This window comes from Ambystoma mexicanum, chromosome 6q, assembly GCF_040938575.1.
Source record: "Ambystoma mexicanum isolate Mex_15411 chromosome 6q, UKY_AmexF1_1, whole genome shotgun sequence".
Classification (NCBI taxonomy): domain Eukaryota; kingdom Metazoa; phylum Chordata; class Amphibia; order Caudata; family Ambystomatidae; genus Ambystoma; species Ambystoma mexicanum.
Genome location: NC_090937.1, coordinates 1,639,225,934 through 1,639,244,687, shown reverse-complemented (window position 1 = coordinate 1,639,244,687; position 18,754 = coordinate 1,639,225,934). Strand labels below are relative to the sequence as shown.

The window sequence follows — 18,754 nt, the reverse complement described above, 5'->3', positions numbered from 1 at the left end:
CGTATTTAATGTTCGCGGACATGTTCGGAGAACAGTACCACTACCTAAAAACTGTGGGGGGGGGGTGGTGGGGTATGTTTGATTGTTATATCATAATATAGGAACATTTAACAAATTCAAAATTCAGCACACAAAAACATTATATATAGTAATACATAAGAAATGTAACCCATATATGTAACACACTAACCATTCATTTAAATACAATATGTTCTGAAATGGAATATACCACAAGAAGATAAATTGGCTTCAAACATAATTACCTCACAGACACAACAGAACTGAGAACAAGACCAGACCCACTGAATACATAGGACTTATCTTACCAGAAATAGTAAGTGTACTTCATTTTACTCATATATTTATAAACTTTCTGTATTAGATTAAAACATATATTATCTTTTTTTTTTCTCACAGAAATGTCTAGTACTCTGGAATGGCTAGAGGACAATTTCCCACATGAATAAATGTCACAAGATAGTGAAACTAATGGTAAACACTTTATAATATAAACCATTTTTTTTTATATACATTTAACATATCTATTATTTTTTTGTACAGAGCATACCAAAATAGAAAAAACTTCAGAAAACCCTGTTATGGATAACAGTCTTCACAATATAGAAGAAAAAATGGATGTATTGTTGGCTAATTTTAATAATTTAAAAAACGTTTGTAGAAAATCATTTTAAACCAAAAACCTCATACCGTTGCCCCACATGTACTTGTCCCTCCTCACCATATCCCAGTCAATTATCCCCAAACCCTCTCCATAATCCAAAACTTTTTGATGAGATTTCCATCCCTTCTTCACCTAATACCAATCATGTTGAAACCCCAAATTCTCCTGTTTTTGTTTCTGTTTCTGCCTCACCTTCTCTGTCATAAATTATTAATATATGTTAAATAAAGTTTAATTTTTATATTGTATTGTGAATAGTTTCCATTTTTTTTTAAACAATAAAGGTGTCCGCGGGCAGTGCGAGTGTTCTGAAATGTTCGTACATAAACGAAAATGGAGGTGTCCTGAAGAACACCACACCTGTTCGTACTGTTCACTAGCAAGTTGAAACTGTTCTAAGAACACACGTGGTGTCCTGAAATGTTTGTAAAGAAACAAAAATTAAAGTGTTCTAAAGAACACTATATCTGTCCGTAATGTTCGCTATCAACTTAAAACTGTCCTAAGAACACAATTGGTGTCCTGAAATGTTCGTAAATAAACGAAAATTATGTGTTCTGAACAACAGTACAACTGTTCGTAGTGTTCGCTAGCAACATGAAACTGTACTAAGAACACACAAGGTGTCCTGAATTGTTCGTAAACAAACAAAAATTAAAGTGTCCTAAAGAACACTATACCTGTCCGGTACTGTTCGCTAGCAAGTTCAAACTGTTCTAAGAACGCTATTGGTGTCCTGAAATGTTCGTACGTAAATGAAAATGGAGGTGTCCTGAAGAACACTACACCTGTTTGTAGTGTTCCGCTACGCAATTGAAACTGTTCTAAGAACACAATTGGTGTCCTGAAATGTTCGTACATAAACTAAATTACAGTTGTCCTGAAGAACACTATGGGCCTCATTACACGGTAGGCGGTGATCCATGGCGCTATTAGCGTCATGGCTCATGCCGGTAAAATACCGGCACCGCCTTGGCGGAAAGGGGTTTTACCGCCCCATTCCAAGGTTGGAGGGGCGGTAAATCCCGTTTCCGCCATTGCCCTTCCCCTTTCCCATTTCTGCCCCATAGGGCTCTATGGGAATGGGAAAGGCGCTAATTACGGCACCGCATTTTTGCGGTGCCGTAATTAGCTCCGAGGTCCCTTAGCAGGTTGGATTTTAACGCCTGCAAAAAGCAGGCGTTAAATCCCCCAACCCGCAAAGGGACCTCGTAGTAAGGCAGTAAGGATTTACCGGTACCGGTATTTTACCGGTACCGGTAAATCCTTACCGTCATCCGTGTAATGAGGCCCTATATTTGTCCTTACTGTTCGCTACCAAGTTTAAACTGTTCTAAGAACACACGCGGTGTCCTGAAATGTTCGTTTCACGTGTGACGCACTTTAAATTACTTCAGAAACCGAACAGTGTCCGTAGGACATCAATGCGTATGCGCTAACCAATCTCCGTGCACTTGGTGTCCTGCGGACAGGTGCTTCCTTCGCGGACTAGTTCGCAAATGGATCATATGACCGCGCCCACGCTCATCGTGTGTCCTGAAATGCGGACACTGTTCGTGTCCCCGAACAATTTAAAAGTACATTTTCAGTTAATCCATAATATTTTTCAATAAAATCTCACCATGGCACAAGTCCCACATAGCAATCTTGAGTTTCTATATACCTTTTGAAACTTTCCGATCCTTTTTTTGTGTTCGATCTGTCCGTGGACAGTATGCATGTCCGCAAACCGCGCACAAGCACCCCTATAAAAGACCACGCCCAAGAGCTTATTCCCATTGTGTTTCTGGCTATTCTTCAGAACACAGTGATTTTTGCTGCCACCTGCAGACTACACCATCATCGAGATGGCATCCTTGACTGCTAAACTGCCACTTGGTGCTGCACCTGCTTCAGCACCACCCCCACCCCCTCCACCACCACCACCTCCCCAAGGGCCTGAAGAGGGGAACAGGAGAGAGGATGCGGAGGAGGAAGAAGAGGATGATGAGAATGAGGTAGAGGAAATCCCTAATACCCGCACTAGGCGTGAGTCTTGGGTGTGGCGGTTATTTACCATTCATGGTAATGTTCCTAAGGCTCGTGCGAACCGTGTTACCTGCAATGAGTGCAAAATGATACTCAGTCGCGGGAAGCACGGTAAGTACAGCTTTGGGACCACTACTATGAAGCGATACCTGAGGTCATTTCACTCTGGGGCTATTTGCAGGGTTGTACCTTGCGAAGAACGTAGCAGGTTGATTTCCTCTACTTCATCCTCTGTTTCTGATCCTGTCACCACAAGGACCACCTCTATGGGACAGCGTCTTCCTCAAGCTGCCTCACAGGCCATACAGAATGCTGATGACCCTTACCTTTTGAGGGTCACAGTTGTATGTATGTACTGTGACACAGTACTCTGCAGGGGGGAGCGACTTCGGAGTGCTTTTGAGACTATCGTCTCAGAGCACGAGAAGACCTGCTCACTACCCAAATAAAACCCACTTTACATCTTCCTCTCTCAGCTCGCCCTTTCTTATCCCTGTGGTTGGTGTCCCCCCCTTTACCCTCCTTTACCCTCCTCTCCTAGTGTGTCGTGTCTGAAAAACCAAAAAAAATACAAAATTACAAAAATCAAAAAAAAAATAAGGCTCTTTTCAAAGCCGCCTTTCCCAGTTAAAAAATAGAAGTGAAAATAAAAGAAGCAGGGCTCTTTGTATTTTTTAGAAGTCCGCGGACAGTTCGCGAACATTAAAAAAATTGGGTTGCTACTCCATCACAAACATTGTAATTTTCTCTGGAAAGAAGTGGTGGCTCTGAAAAGAGCCTTTGGGTGGTGTTTGTAAGTCAAAAAATTGTAAATGCTTAACATCTACTTCAAAATCGTTGTTGTAATTCCAAAAAAGGTTGCAATGCATTTTGTACATTTCTCAGAAAAATCTGATTGCCAGGATAAGTAAAATGGACTCCATCTCTGCGAAAAATGTATGTACTACAAAACATAATATTTTCATTGTGAAAAGAAGACATGCCAAAATCTCTTAGAAAGGCACAAACAGCCTTATTAACATTGCGCCTTGCTTTTTGCCATTTGTGGACCAAATTAAGAAGAACGAAGCCACATTTGTCTCTGCGCAATCCGTGAAAATATCACTTGAGAATTAGGAAACATGTCGATAACCTTCCTAAATCCTTCTTTCATAGCAAATTGCAAAAAAATTCCAGTCACATGTCCTAAACTGTTCCCTCCACAATGAATTACAATTATGTCTGGATGTTGCTCTGTCTCCAAAGTAGAACAGAGAGGTAGCAAGTCCAACCACTTCATTCCACGTACTCCATGCCAGTGTACTTCCACATGTGGGAATCCAAGATCTACAGCTACTCCACAGCTTTCTGCATGCACCTTCAACCAATGTATCCACGAATCTCCTAAAATCCAAACAATCTGTTTTCTGAAACACACAGCCATAGCTATCTTTTGTTCTCTCAGCAAAAGAGTATCTGAGAAAATCTCTCCTGGCACAACACACCCACCAAACTTTCCTGACCAATCCCTTTCAGTGCTTATTCTCATTTGCATGACTTCTGAACCCAAAAATCCCCGTATGTAACTCCCGATGTCCGCGAACTACCGCCATGTCCGCGGACATATCGTAACATGAACAGCCCTTCTACCATTTCCACTACACTCTCTCTGCCATTCCCTCATTGGATGCACCTCAAAAATCACATTACCATGCACCAATCACATTCAAGACCTCTACATCTAATTGCATCATCATAGATCAGCACTGCAAATGTACTCTGAATCTCTCTGAGTACAAGTGTCATATCATTGGCAAGCACCATCTACCAGAAATACTGTACAAGTCTTCAAGATGTCTACTTGCAGCTCCATGCATATCCATATGCATGAACACAAACTTCAGGTATGCATATTTTCTGTATAGTAGATGAACACATTTTCAAACAGACTTTTACCTTGTAAAATCTGTAAAATGAATTTACTGTACTTTTTTCAATTTCCTAAAATCAACTATCACTTATAAACCTTTATACTATTTACTTTCTTTATACACACACACTCAAATCATGTTAAACTAACATTTTTTATTCAAACAAAATTGCATGCAAACACAATCTATGTTTAAACCTTTATAAAAAATACTTATACAATTTCATATTTTTGTTTTTATTTATTTATTTACTTAATTACTTTAAATTAGACATGACATTGAGGCGCTATTACCTAGAACAGTTTACTTACAGAAATAGTGGTATTCACTAATATATTATAAATTTCACAAGACATAGGGCCTCATTACACGGTAAAATACCGGTACCGGTACATCCCTGCCGCCTTACTACGAGGTCCCTTAGCGGGTTGGAGTTTTAACGGCTGCTTTTTGCAGGCGTTAAATACCAACCCGCTAAGGTACCTCGGAGTTGATTACGGCACCGCAAAATTGCGGTGCCGTAATTAGCGCCTTCCCCATTCCCATAGAGCCCTATGGGGTAGAAATGGGAATGGGGAAGGGCAATGGCGGAAGGGGGATTTACCGCCCCTCCAACCTTGGGATGGGGCGGTAAATCCCCTTTCCGCCAAGGCGGTGCCGGTATTTTACGCCATGGCTCACCGCCTACCGTGTAATGAGGCCCATAGTAAAGATATTTATTTTTGCTACAGTTAGTCATTCAATACAATTTGTTCATTAAGAACATATCATATGTACTGAACTGATGCAATGTAGCTTATGTAAATAAATTAGTTTAATGGTTTTACAGAAGGCACTGAGGATTTCAATTAAAAAACATCAATATCTAAATTAAAAACAGTGCTATATACAAACAAAGTTACTAATTTGAAGCTTTTACAATTGCAGTGAAGACCAGTTTCCTGAAAAGAAGCAGCCGAATTCGAAGAAGAAAGAAAAACTAAGAAGTTACCTGTTAATTTAAAAAAAAAGTGAGTAAAATATCACCATAATATTTGTATTATTAATCAAATATACTATAACATTAATATGAGCTATTTTGGTTTCTAAAAATAGAGATTTTGTACCATTTTGTCCAAAAATGTCCATGTCTTAAACAGCGATTTACAGCCAGAATGGCCCACAAATTTCTATTTGTGGACACACAAATTACCCAACTGAACCACTACAATTTAGAACAAACAACTGTTTAATTGTAACAACTTCGCTTCCTCTATCAAAATGTAAAACAAACCAAAAAATAATTAACAGAAAATCAGCTATCAGTACAGATAAAACTACTTCTTCAAATTTTAATATAGTGCAAAGTAAGCATACCAAGAAAAGTATTTTAGCCAAAATATACCGTCACAAAGTCCTTCATGATGGACAGTGCAATTCTTCTCAAAAGAAATGTATTTATTTTACTGTTAAACAAAATGAAACCACTAACAAAATTAATAACTAAATTACAAAAAAGACTTCTCAATAAGCGAAATGTCAACAGAAAGAACTTCTTAAGTATCTGCGGAGGTGAATGGAATCACACTACGAGCACAGAACCATATTTTAATGAAGAAGCATACAAACAAAAGCAAACAAATACAATTTCCATAAATAGCAGTGGTCGAGGTTATGAAAAAGTGAATAATACCATAATGGAAAAAGAAGTACTCCTTACAAAAATATGCCCTGAAAACTTAGAATTACCCCTCCATTCAACTGAATCAGAACGTCTAGTGTACAAATGGCCATGCACGTCAATGTGTAACATTCCCAAACAATGTTTCAAATCTTTACGCCAATTCCTCAATAAATATGTAAAAAGCAAAGACAAAATCAAAATTAAATTACTGCAAAATATAGATACCTGTCCAGTGCGCAAGTACACAGGACTACAAGGACATTCATTGGCCTGCATTACAGGACCTACTTGTAAAACCACTTTCCATGATATCAAAAGGATATCAACACATCATTCAACTATAAGAAATCTAGTCTATAAACTGTACTATGCTAAAAGTCCTGCTTTAGCACTAGCAAAGTTAAATAACATCCTTCCACATGGTACAGCAAAAGACCTACTTGAAGAAATTCACTATATCCAGAAAAAATATTTTGGAAGTGAAATCCATTTACAGAATGAAATAGCTTTAAACCAATTAAGCAACAATTCTACACATGCCAACCTTTTGCTAAACACATATAAAAAAGAAATACTAAAATTTAAAAGTACATCAGCTGAAGTACCAAACCATGTATGTGTATGTTGCCGTAGAATTTTTTATAAAAGTAACACAAAAACTGTGGACCTATCATACAAAATAGAAGACAATGAAGATTCTAAATGGTTTGAATTAGCTCTCTACCTTGTAGCAGAAAACAAATATGAAATAACTGAGCCCTTATTACTTTGCAGTTATTGCACTACAAAACTTGACAACAACTAAACTCCTTCACGTTCTATCACAAATAATTTGGAATTATACCCAGTACCAAAACCTCTACAACAACTTAATTTATATGAGAGCATCATAATTCAAATAGTACACCCATTTCAAGCAATAATATGCCTTCAACCAAAAACAACAAAATTACCTCCCTCTGAATTGGTAAAAGGCATTCGTGGAAAAGTAGTTTATTTACCATTAAATCTAAAAGAAAATGTGCATACTCTAGGAGTGCAACGTCCAATGCAGCAATCTTTAATTATATTAGTAAATGGAGTACCTACAAAAGACAAAAAAATATGGCAACAGCTGGTAGATTTATATAAAGTTAGACAAGCCTTCCAATATCTTAAAGAGAATAATGAATATTACAAAGAAATTAATATTGAAGAAAACTTGAAAGATACAACTGAAATAATTCAAGAAACACAAGAAGCTGGTCAATTTGAGCTACGGGATCCTGCTACAATATCAAATACTTTAGACCATTATACAATTCATCCTTTGCAATGTAATGACACCGTACAGATGTACTGGAAACTTACCAAATGCGTCAAACAAAAGGATCGCCAATCAGTATATGGGAAAAAAGTATAGAAGCACGTGCTTTTCGTCTACTCTTTCCTACTGGCAAAGGAGGAAGGTATGATGATAGACCTATTCAAATATCAGCTTCAGAATACCGCCCAGATTTAGACAAAATGTGGAATACATATTCCACCTACTCTTTGAAAGTGAACTAGCAACTTTATGTTACGGAGTTGCACACATATTAAAATCAGGATCACACTTTCAAAATATGACAGCTACACAATTATCAGAGAAAGTGCAACAAAAGGATGAGGTTTTACAATCAAATATTACAAATCTATTAGCAAATATGCGTGGTACTAAAGAGTACTGGTTTCGACGTCATGGAGATAGATGTACGTTGTATGATCAGAAACCTTGGCCCACCCACTTGGTTTGTTACATTAAGTTGTGCAGAATATGCATGGGAAGATTTGCATGATTTCCTATGCATATCAAATAAAAACAAAACAAACATAGATATTCTATCACCTGGAGAACTTTGTTCTTTGGATCCTGTTAATGTTTCAAGATATTTTCACCATCACTTCATTGCTATGCTACATTTTATTTGTAATACAACTGTTCCTCCCCTTGGAGAAGTGCAACACTTCTTTTGGAGAAAAGAATACCAAGCCAGAGGAGCACCACATATCCACATGCTTTTATGGATTAAAGATGCTCCTAAATTTGGTCAAGACAGTGATGCCACTGTTTTGCAGTTTATTGAAAAATATGTCACTTGTGAAATTCCATCAGAAGCCACAAATAGTGATCTTCATGCACAAATTTTACAATTTCAAAGACACAAATGTGGAAAATATTGTCGTCGCAAATACAAAAACAAAGGCAAATACTACACCAAATGCCGATTTGGTTTCCCTAGACCAGTTACAAATACAGGTCAAGTAAACAGCCTCATGTCTTCAGTTAGACATAGTATTAAAGGTAAGTCACCTAAAAATACATATTACATAAAAAGAAAAGAAGAAGAAAAATATATCAATGATTATAATGCAATCATTGCCCACTTATGGAATGCAAACATAGATGTGCAGTACATTGCAGACAATTCTACTGCAGTTGCACGATATGTCACAGCATACTTAACTAAAGCAGAAAAGACACAGCTCCAAGACTTCTGGAATGACCTGTCATCAGATAAAATAGTATCTCAGAAATTATACAGCTTGGGCATAAAAATGCTCACCCATAGAGAATGTGGATCTTATGAAGCAGCTGATCGTTTAACTGGTACTTCATTGTATGGTAAATCTGAAAATATAGTATGGCTAAGTCTTGGTCGGCTAAATCTAGAAAAAGAGTTTTAAAATCATATGAAGATATAGAAACAATAGCCAAACATGATCCCAACAGCCAAGACATTTTAAAAAACAATTTATTGGACACATACTACCCAAACAGAAGTAATACTTTGGAAAACATGTGTCTGTACCAAATAGCCCAAAACTACACATACAAAAATAATATGAAACCTGATGAAAAAAAAGGTAAATATAGAGCGACAGACTGTGAAGGCAGCTTAGTTAAACTCACTAAACCAAATTTAATTAATCATATCAAATTGTCATTGAAGACTCCTCAACATAAAGAAGTATATTACATGTCCCTGCTACAACTCTTCAAACCATGGAGAAAAGAAGAACAATTACTAGATAACTATGACTCATAGGAGGATGCTTTCAAAGCAAATGAAAGCACTATAACTGATGTAAACTTTACACAGTACAAAACAATGTTGCACACTGAACAGCAACATGGAGAACTCCAAGCCCAACTAGATAAGGATACTCCTGACAGTAGTCAACCTTCTGTAACAGGAAGCCAAGAACCACTGGGAGAACCACTAATAACAAATGAGGCAGAATTAGCTATGATAGAAGTAGAAAACACCATGTGTCAGTATGAAGATAAGGAAGACTTAACTATACTACAATCAAAACTAAACAATGAGCAAAGTAGCATTTTTCAAGAAGTAACAAAACAAATTGCACATGGTGTAAAACATGAAAATAAAGAATGTTCCTGCCATAATTATAAACCTATACTACTGTACGTCAGTGGTGAAGCTGGTTCTGGCAAAACATTCCTAATCAAAATCATTAGTAAGTTCCTTCAACAATTGACAAACAACAAACTGTCAGCTGTTGTCACTGCCCCCACAGGTTTAGCTGCCTACAACATAGGTGGTGTTACATTACACCGATTACTACTATTACCAGTAGAACACCAGAACAAATTAGACTATTAGAAACTTTCTGCAGAAGCTGCAATGGAATTACGCAGAGTATTGAAACAAATGAAAATGCTACTAATAGATGAAGTGAGCATGGTCTCCAACCTGATGTTAGCTTTGATTCACCTCAGATTACAAGACGTACTCAAAACAGACTATGAAGAGCTCTTTGCAGGAAAACACATTATTGTTTTTGGAGATCTGCTTCAATTAACACCAGTAAAAGGTGAACCTATTTTTAAAACATAAGGGCACAAACTCTGCCGTAAAACTGTTGGCAGCATTGGAAATGTCAACCTTTGGCAACATTTCCAATACACAGAATTAACAGAAAACATGCGCCAATCTGCAGATCTAACTTATGCCAACATTTAAAAAAGTTTGAGAGTTGGTATACTTTCTAAAGAAGCAGAAGCAACATTGAAAACCCGGCACATTAATGCACTTTATGGCGATAATGCATGTGCTACAGATGTTATGGAACAATTAGCCCACAAAAATGTCAATTGTATTGCCTTAATGCCAACTCTTGCAAGCTGTCTCAAATTCAATGAAATAATGTTAAGTAAAGAAATGCAACCAATAATGGAAATAAGCGCCACAGACAAATTAGATGTACATGGTATGACACTACCCATGTGTGACCAAGCCACAACAAGACTAAATAATTTAGAAAAATCAATCTCAAACACAGCAGGCTTAGAAAAGATTTTAAAATTATCCTTAAATTGCAGAGTAATGCTTAAACGTAACCTTGACGTGGACCAAGGACTAGTTAATGGAGCACTGGGTACAGTTGTTGGCTTTCAAACATACCCATGTGACAACAAAATTCAGTTTGTCAATATACTCTTTGACAAACTTTCAGAAGTTAAACGGATAGGACGCTCAACAGCTAGATTCCTTCTCTTCAAAGATATGTATGTACGCAGAGAACAATTTTCTCTAACTCTTGCATATGCAGTCACGATTCATAAATCACAAGGTCTTACCCTAGACAAAGCAATGATAGATATTGGTAACACAGTCTTTAAAGAAGGCATGAGCTACGTAGCACTGTGACGCCTACGTACACTTGACGGTCTATTTCTAATCAACTTTGATGCAAGTAAACTAAACGCTGATATTCCTTGCATTTTAGAATATAATAGACTTCACTCACTATACACTCCCCATTTAAACACATATTCTGTTCCACAAAAACTAAAACGTTGTAAAAGAAAACTAAATCAAACAGAAATGCAACAGGACGTCACTGCAAATCCTCCAAAGAGAGTAAAAGAAACTAATACTTCATCAAGTACCACAAACAAAAAAGAATCAATTAGAGAAAGTAAACCAGGTACTTCTTTAAAGAAGGAAGACAAACTCCAAAAAAAGCATTTAGATACAGAACTACCTGGACCATTTAAATTCTCAAATATAGTTGGTCTAAGTTGCTATGCAAAGGTAGCAATGAATATTCTATTTCAATTACCACCAATTGTTGACAACATTTACTTACACAGTACAGACCCTTTGTGTTTGCAAATGATAGTACTTCACAGAAATGCAGCAAACAATCCTGACAACACATATAGTGTTTTTGGAATAAGACGACAATTGGACTACTGTGCTGGAATGGTGAAATTCACTATAAACTCACAAGAAGATCCACAAGAATTTCTAATGTACTTACTATTAGTACTGGAAAACAAAAACATACCTATAAATGAAATCTTCCACATGTGGAAACATACATGCACTCTGTGCAACAATGTGACACAAGAAGAAATTCCCAATGAACGCTTCATATATATATCAATACCAAATTGTGAATCCATTCCATTTCAGCAACTTGTACAAAATGCAAACCATGGTAGATTATGCTCTACCTGCAATTCAGATAATCGCTCCACATTAGTAATACAAACACATAGTAAATACGTAATACTAATGCTTCTACGTTACAATGCAGGTGGTACCAAAAACAACTGCAAGCTGACTAGATTCACACATAGTCAAATATCACTTGGTAAGAAAACCTTCACAACAATAGGTATAATCTACCACGCAGGAGCCACAACCAATTCAGGGCACTACACGGCATATATAAAAAAGAAATGTGGATGGTTTGAATGTAATGATAGTACCATTACTCTAAAGCAGAGATTACGAGCAAATCTTACAAACGCTTATTTGATGTTCTTAAAACCAAAATTTGATAAATAAACTGTATTTAAACCTTTAAGTAAATTTGCGTTAAAAAAATATAAACTGTTAATATACTCCAAAAGCTATCTAACTGCTCAAAGATTCTACAACAACTAATCAGATAAATGAATACCACTAAATTAGACCAAAAAATACACAGTTAGAATACGCCAATTGGTATCTAACTGTCCCAAAATTTAACAATATCCAAATAGATAAATCAAAACCACTAAAATATATTTAAAAAATAGACAGTTAGAATACGCCAATTGATATCTAACTGCTCCAAAATTTTATAATATCAAAACAAATGAAGAATCTGTTACTGCTCCGAAAAAAATACAACAAAGCAAAGTATAAGCATTAGCCAGAAACAAAAAGTGAACATTGAAAACAAACAAACAAATAAACTGTAGCATAACAGAAAAAGTTTTTTTTTTAATCCAACATGGATTTTTTTTTTCTTCCACAGACCCAATGATTTTAGCAACAAATACAGAAACTGAGCAAATTGCACAGTACTCTGATTTGTACTAAATATGAGGGTCGAAAAAAAATAAAAGTATATTGCTTATACAATGTAATAAGTCATTACAAAATACTAATACTAACATGCTATTTTCTTTTATCACAGAAATGAAGAAGAAAAACATGGACTCCCATTACTAGACCAAACAGTAAGTATACAATAATAAGGACAACCATAGCAGCATATCACATCCATAGTATCTAATACCTTTGTTCCTTATACATTTGTTTTTCACCCAAAGTTATAAGCAAATATGAATGTGATATGCTGCAGTGGTTGTTGCCAGGGCATAGAGTCTTGGGTGCATGGCCATGTGGCCATGCACCCAAGACTCTATGCCCTGGCAACAACCACCGCAGCATATCACATCCATAGAGTCAAACATTTCAACTATGATCTATGGGAAACTTTTAATGTCCGCGAACAATGTGAGTGTTCTTAGAACACTTTGAACTTGCCAGCGAACAATACGGACACCGTTTTCAGGACACCCCCTACGAACATTTCAGAACAACGCGATAGTTCTTAGAACACTTTCAACTTAACAATGAACAATACGGACAGCGTCCTAAGGACACCCCCTACGAACATTCCAGGACACCGGGAGTGTTCTCAAAAACGTCTTCAGAACACCCCCATTTTGTTTATTTGCGAACATTTCAGGACACCGCGGGTGTTCTTAGAACACATTCAACTTGACAGAGAACAATACGGACAGCGTCCTCAGGACACCTCCTACGAACACTCCCCGGACACCGCGAGTGTTCTTAGAAGCATCTTCAGAACACCACCATCTTGTTTATTTGCGAACATTTCAGGACACCGCGAGTGTTCTTAGGACACATTCAACTTGACAGAGAACAATACGGACAGCGTCCTTAGGACATCCCCTACGAACATTCCAGGACACCGGGAGTGTTCTTAGAAGCTTCTTCAGAACACCACCATCTTGTTTATTTGCGAACATTTCAGGACACCGCAAGTGTTCTTAGCACACATTCAACTTGACAGAGAACAATACGGACAGCGTCCTCGGGACACCCCCTACGAACATTCCAGGACACCGGGAGTGTTCTTAGAAGCGTCTTCAGAACACCACCATCTTGTTTATTTGCGAACATTTCAGGACACCGCAAGTGTTCTTAGGACACATTCAACTTGACAGAGAACAATACGGACAGCGTCCTCAGGACACCCCCTACGAACACTCCCCGGACACCGCAAGTGTTCTTAGAAGCGTCTTCAGAACACCCCCATTTTGTTTATTTGCGAACATTTCAGGACACCGTGGGTGTTCTTAGAACACATTCAACTTGACAGAGAACAATACGGACAGCGTCCTCAGGACACCCCCTATGAACATTCCAGGACACCGGGAGTGTTCTTAGAAGCGTCTTCAGAACACCACCATCTTGTTTATTTGCGAACATTTCAGGACACCGCAAGTGTTCTTAGGACACATTCAACTTGACAGAGAACATTACGGACAGCGTCCTCAGGACACCCCCTACGAACACTCCCCGGACACCGCGAGTGTTCTTAAAAGCGTCTTCAGAACACCCCTATTTTGTTTATTTGCGAACATTTCAGGACACCGCGGGTGTTCTTAGAACAAATTCAACTTGACAGAGAACAATACGGGCAGCGTCCTCAGGACACCCCCTACGAACACTCCCCGGACACCGCAAGTGTTCTTAGAAGCGTCTTCAGAACACCCCCATCTTGTTTATTTGCGAACATTTCAGGACACCACGAGTGTTCTTAGGACACATTCAACTTGACAGAGAACAATACGGACAGCGTCCTCAGGACACCCCCTACGAACACTCCCCGGACACCGCGAGTGTTCTTAGAAGCGTCTTCAGAACACCCCCAATTTGTTTATTTGCGAACATTTCAGGACACCGCGGGTGTTCTTAGAACACATTCAACTTGACAGAGAACAATACGGACAGCGTGCTCAGGACACCCCCTACGAACACTCCCCGGACACCGCGAGTGTTCTTAGAAGCGTCTTCAGAACACCCCCATTTTGTTTATTTGCGAACATTTCAGGACACCGCGGGTGTTCTTGGAACACATTCAACTTGACAGAGAACAATACGGACAGCGTCCTCAGGACACCCCCTACGAACATTTCAGGACACCGGGAGTGTTCTCAAAAACGTCTTCAGAACACCCCCATTTCGTTTATTTGCGAACATTTCAGGACACCGTGTGTGTTCTTAGAACACATTTAACTTGACAGAGAACAATACGGACAGCGTCCTCAGGACACCCCCTACGAACACTCCACGGACACCGCAAGTGTTCTTAGAACAGTTTCACTTTGCTTGCAAACGAAACTGACACATATTGAGTCCTTAGAACACCCCCCAGTCAGTTTATTTAGAACATTTCAGAACACCCGTGATGTCCGCAAACAAATCGAACACAAAAAGAACGTCTAACACATAAAAAACACAACTTTCATCCTATCTCATACACTCCCACCCTCCCCAAACACTCCTACACACCAACCCACTCTACAAAATATACATTTTGAACAAAGTTTCACCGCGCTGTCCTCGGAAGTCCGCGTATCCAAGATGGCGGGCGTTACCGAAAAATCTGACACGCTTCACGCTACACGCCGTCCAATCAGCGAACACGTTGCATGTGCGCGAACATCACGCAAGACGATTGGCCAATCAGGACACTGTCCGCGGAGCGAACATGGAAGTGTGTCCGCGAACCGAACACAGATATCACAACATTTTTTTTACCTACTTTTTGGTCATTTTAAAAAAACTACTGGATGGATTTTCACCAAATTTGCAAAAGCACGCTTTCGGGACCAAGCCGCTGCTCCTGGTCCAAATTTGGTGGAAATCTGTCCAGCGGTTTGACCTGTAGGCGCGAGCAAAATTTTTTTACCATTCAGTCTATGGGAAAAAAATAAAGTTTTGGAACCCCCCCTATAACTTTGCCCCCCCTGGACGAATCCTCACCAAACTTTGCAAAAAACTGAGTGACCCAAATACTTTTTTTGCAAAGTTTGGTGAGGATCCGTCCAGGGAGAGCGAAGTTATAAGCCACCCAAAAAGTGCTCTTCCTATGGAAACAACAACTTAACCATAACTACATGGCCACTACCGTGGCCATGTAATACACAGGAAGAAGGAAGCCTGAAATACAGCACTTATTTCTGTGCATTAATATAATCAGTTAGGTTATGAACACTTTGTGGTAGTACTGCTACATTTTTGCTTACTTTACTTTCTTAGTATGTTCTGCTATTGGTATGCGTTGTGCTGTCTTTCAGTTTTGTGTGCAGTAGTATATTTATGTAGTAACTGAGGGATTGGTAGCTACTTATCACATGTTTAACAGTCCCCAAAAGTCTAACAGCAAAGCATGCATCATTGCACTATGCAACATGGGAAATATTTGGATATTGCACCTGTATTTTGCATGCTACACACAATGCTTACGTTTGTGCATGAGTTCGGTCTTGTAATGGAAAGAAATGTGTAATGCCATACTGTTTATAGGAATGCCTTGTGTAATGACCTACTTATGTAATGATAGTCCCCCTCATGATCTATGATAGTTTTATGGCAACATAACAAAGACAATCCCTTCTGGAGGCTTTTCATGACAACTAAATACACATGTGATGTCATCAGTGATGTCATCAATTACATTTGTGATGTCATCTTTGATGTCATGGGTGTTAGTCCTTGCAGTGCACAGTGGTAGCGCGAGTTATGGTTGCGTACTGTACCATAACTTGCGATTTCTGGAGTTTTTAGGTTTTACCTGTAACCATAACGTCCCTGTAGCAACGTTTTTCCATTCAAGTTCATAGGTTTTTAGTGGTGCAACTTAACCATAACATCCCTTTAACAATGTTTTCTGTCAGTGAATTTCATAGGTTTTTAATAGTGCACGGTAACCATAATGATGCTTTAGGCTAGTTTTTTCAATAAAGCTTAAATGATTTTAGTAGCTCAACTTAACCATAACACCCCTTTAACAATGTTTTTTGTTAGTGAATTTCATAGGTTTGTTATAGTTTTTTCAGGAAAGATGATAGGGTTTAAGGTGCACAAGTGAACCATAGTGCCCCTGTAATAATGTGCCTTTCACTGAATTGCATTAGATGTTTACAGGATACGCTTAGTTTGTAAATATGTACTGTACAACATACTGAAGCATGAGGCTATATAGTAATAGGCACAAAGGTTGGGAACACTGCATCCGTTTGTGGAGATTGAGTTGAGTCCAGCGTACCCAGAAAGGGAAGGGGGGTCTGTAAAGTTTTGATCTCTGTAGTATCTTAAATAAATACTCTGAGACTGAAAGTAGGTATTTTAACTGTTTCAGAAACAAATTTTATTAACATTAACTTTCTTTTCTTTTCTTTTAGGTAAAAGGATACGACGTGGTTCTTGCAGACTGTTCTTTACGTGAGGAATGTTTTCATTCAACTCTTAACAAAATCTCTCCAGGTAAGTCTCTCCACCAATTGGTTTCATCTTCTCTTTAACCCATATGGTTGTATATCGATCATTTTTTGTTATACAATTCAGTTCAAGTCTTAAAAAAAAAACTGTTCTTTAGCTTTGCTCTATTAACCTCTTTTTGGGAACTAGAATAAGCTTACAGTCTTTGCTTCCTTTTTGCTCCTTTTTACATTTTCTATCTTGTCTTTCTCTCTGGTATATTCATGGTCACTCGCGACCTTTTTCTGAGTTGCTGCTACCTTCACTTTATGTCTTTGTTATGATCTGTTTTACTTCCAATATCCTCTATAATAACTCCCTTCTTTCTGCTTAGTTATTCTCCATCTTTGTTTAGTCTTCTCTCTTCCTTCTTAATTAACACCTTCCCATCTCACTCAGTCTCTCTATAAATTTCCTCATGTAAGCTTCTTTCTGTTCTTATCGTATTTCTTTGTTTCACAGTTCTCTTTCTTCAGTCTGTGACCCTTCTTTCACCTCGCTCTCATTTCTCTCATTCACTTTCACATACCTTGTTCTGCGTCAGCATCGTGGTTTACCTCCTTGGCGGTCTGCCGTAAACAGAATTGGTCGCTGTTTACCTAATCAGCTGTTCTCTCATGCACAGGGTCTCCTCTCTTATCTCTCTCAGCAACGCGATGCACTACCGTTGACCGGCTCAGGCCCCGCCCCCTTATACACGCTTTGTTCCCAATGTGATCGTACATACACACCGCTTCTTCTGTCATCTTCATGTGAAGCGAAACGCTGTTCGGGCGTTTATAAAGTCATCAAAATGGTGTTCTCTCACTCAGGGCTCACTTTATACGCGCCAGCGATGCGTCTTCTCAATACGTTCGCCTCTTCGCGTTCAGTTCAGCAGAAATGAATACTTTGGTTTCTGAGTTTTAGACTTCAATCTAAACAGCGATTTCAGCAACCAGTCGACGTACTAACAGGGTATTAGCGCAACGGCGCGACGGGATATACTTTAAGTAAACATTATATTCTTCTTCCTTTCAGCTGCTCAATAAGCCCACTCGTAACTGTCAGACTTCAAATCCTCTGGCCCCGTTTCCTGGCAACACAGTACAGAACAAAAACAATAATTTGTTGACAATGTTCATATGAGCTGCTCTCTGATTGGTGCACTACCTTGTCCATTATTCTCTCCTCTTTGACAGCCGGATTAACCCTTCATATGGACTTTATGCCTGGTATTGTCAGAGCCTGTCCCAGCTGGCACCTTTATTTGTGATATGCTATCTCATTTTTATCACAGGGTCATAAAAAATTGTAACATTAAGCAAAGACAAAAAATATATACAAACAGCTTCAAGCGCGTGAATTATAAGGGAAAATGCCGTACCTATACAACATCTGTACTTTCGCAACAAAGCGCACAAAGGCACAAGTTATGCAGCATAAAGGAAAGCACCAACAAGATAAGTGATGTTTGCCTTCATCAATCTTACCGCACACTTGCTGCACAATCAAAGAAGGAGGGGGCAGAGGAGCAAACGGCAACTACCGAGGACAGAACGTCAGAGCAATGTGGTAAGTACACAAATGTTTTGTTGTAATTGCACAGGTCCGTTAGTGTACAATAGTAGAAAAGCATGATGATTTCTGT

The 18,754-nt window shown here is 38.5% G+C and overlaps 1 pseudogene; it reads left to right on the top strand.

The window, feature by feature from the left end:
• The window catches only part of LOC138515404 (zinc finger protein 605-like), a 32,374-nt pseudogene extending 14,219 nt beyond the window's left edge, over nucleotides 1-18,155 (top strand).
• Nucleotides 18,156-18,754: the final 599 nt, after the last annotated feature.